The following is a 2,386-nucleotide window of genomic DNA, read 5'->3' as shown; positions in this document are numbered from 1 at the left end:
TACTAAAACAGTGGCAGAATAATGCAGAAACCTGAGAAAAATAGGCATTAACCTTGTTACAATAAGAACTCTAGATACCTGGTTATCTTTACATTTGCACAATAATTTGGGACAACAAAATGCTGACAGAGATGTGCACGAACAGAATCAGACATTTCTACAATGCAATGAATGCATATTATTTAAACTGTTACTTACCCTGTTTATACATAGACAAGTGGCATGTTAATCATGCACAAATATCAACACACTTGAAAAGTTGAGTGAAGAAATAAATGCTCCTATCCCAAGTAAGTGTCACATAGGTATTGATCATTCATTCTAAATTTCTGGCAGGTGCAGACAAATTTCTATCATATCAAACAATCTTTCCCAAAACACCCCCATCCAACACCAAGCACTATATGCCATCATAAAAGCTGAAAAATTAGGGAGACATGAAAGTAAATATAAACATCACACATACTGTACAAATTGTTTTACTTTTCCTTAAGGAAACTCCATATACAGAAAAGTTTGCCACCATGCTCCTGTATCTCCTTTATGCACAAATATTTACTACTATTCAGATGTGAGTTTTCTTCAACGTTATCTCCCTCTACAAATGAGGGTGACAAGATTGAAGAAAACTCACATCTCAACCTTCACCCCTCTGCTTGATTTATTCAGTATTTAGGCAGCAAAAACAACAAAACAAAATCCACACCCATACACACACACACACACACACACACACACAGACACAAAGAGAAAAAAAATATATAATTGTTTAATAGTGGGACAGAATGAGCACTCACTAATGGGCGAGTACTTGAAGCTAACATACTGTCAACCTTGCCTATTAAAGTCAAATCTATTTTAGACCGAGGAAATTGCTCCAACTCAGTGAAAATTCGATTCATGAGGAATTAAAATCAATAGAATATAAAGAAAAGAGGACTTGAAAGTCCTTCAACTTTAAATTGACTATTAGACTTGTGTGAGGTCGACTTATCCAGTCCAAATACAAGTTAGTTTGATTTTTTTAAAAAGAGTAAAATCTTACGAGTTCATCGGTAAAAACTTGACTGAAATTGGATGTAAAATTACAAAAAGTTATGACATTTTGTAGTTTTGATAATTTCTGCAAAATAGTTCTTGTACAGTGGCTATGAATACGCAAATGAGTGAGCTAACCATGTCATACCCTCACAATTTTCCACTGATTGTGTGCAAAAAAAAAAAAGAAAAGATGAAAATTCAATATTTTTGTCACTGAAGTCTGAAACATGATGTTATTCCTGGTTGAATACCTTCAGAAGGGTGATAAGCAAGAATTTGAGCCTCAGGGATAATTGCGTTTAAATGAAAAACTGGAAATTTCACAATTTTATGTACAAACTATATGGTAAGTTGTGACAGTGAGGAAATGACATGCTCACTTTGCTATTTGCATATATTCATACTGCCTGTTCAAGAATTGTGAAAATAGTGAAACTTCAAAATACCATTAACTTTACAGAAAAAAAACTCTACAGTTGAACTCGTAATATTTTACTCTTTTACTATAAGACTAAACTTTTATTTGGACTGGAGTTCCCCTTTAAGTAAAGTTGACAGTACAACCAGTACTAACCAGTGATACAGGCACACTCCTACTGACACTCTGATGAACAGGTGTGCCTGTAGCAGCAATCTTGGTGTGCTGTAAAGCAGCATACTGAGAGTATTGAAGAACTCTTGGAACTCATCTAGATCTCTCTTTATGGTGCTCATGGTGTTCCTTCTTTTCATCGAAGTCTATCTTAAACATATAATATAGGACAACTTCTCCATTACTTTGAAATTTAATTTATGGACCTCAATTGATGTGTTAAAAATAAAGAAAACAAAAATTGGCAGGTGCTCGATGCAAGATGTCGCTCAAAAATTATTTATAAGGTAAAGACTCCTTGGTGACCAGGTAAGCTTCACATTACAGCTCATCACAGTTCTTCAGCAAGACTGAAGAACATAGAAATCCAATGTAACCACTTACAGCTGACTTTCCAGGCTTGAAGTCACTGACTAATGCTGTGTGGTAAATTTTTGACTTTCATGCATTCTTCATGAATGTGTGGAGGTGCAGATTATTCACCATGTATCATACAAAACACTAAAATGACACATGCAAACTGCAGCTTGCCTTTATGAAGTTTCTACAATCAACAGCAGAGATCATCCTGTGAACAAACTGATCAATCTCGATATCAAGATTTAATCTTTCCCTGCATAGATATCACACTACGCAGTTTTCTCATACTCTGATATTTGATATTCAATGTGCATCCTGCTTCACTGTGACAGGTAGGACTGAAAAATGTTTGTACAATAGATGCAGAACGATGTACAACGCACATACCTTGAT

This window comes from Diadema antillarum, unplaced genomic scaffold (assembly GCF_040938485.1).
Source record: "Diadema antillarum isolate AM-2024a unplaced genomic scaffold, OU_Dant_1.0 seq00001915_RagTag, whole genome shotgun sequence".
Lineage (NCBI taxonomy): Eukaryota > Metazoa > Echinodermata > Echinoidea > Diadematoida > Diadematidae > Diadema > Diadema antillarum.
Note: the sequence above shows the minus strand (reverse complement) of the source record.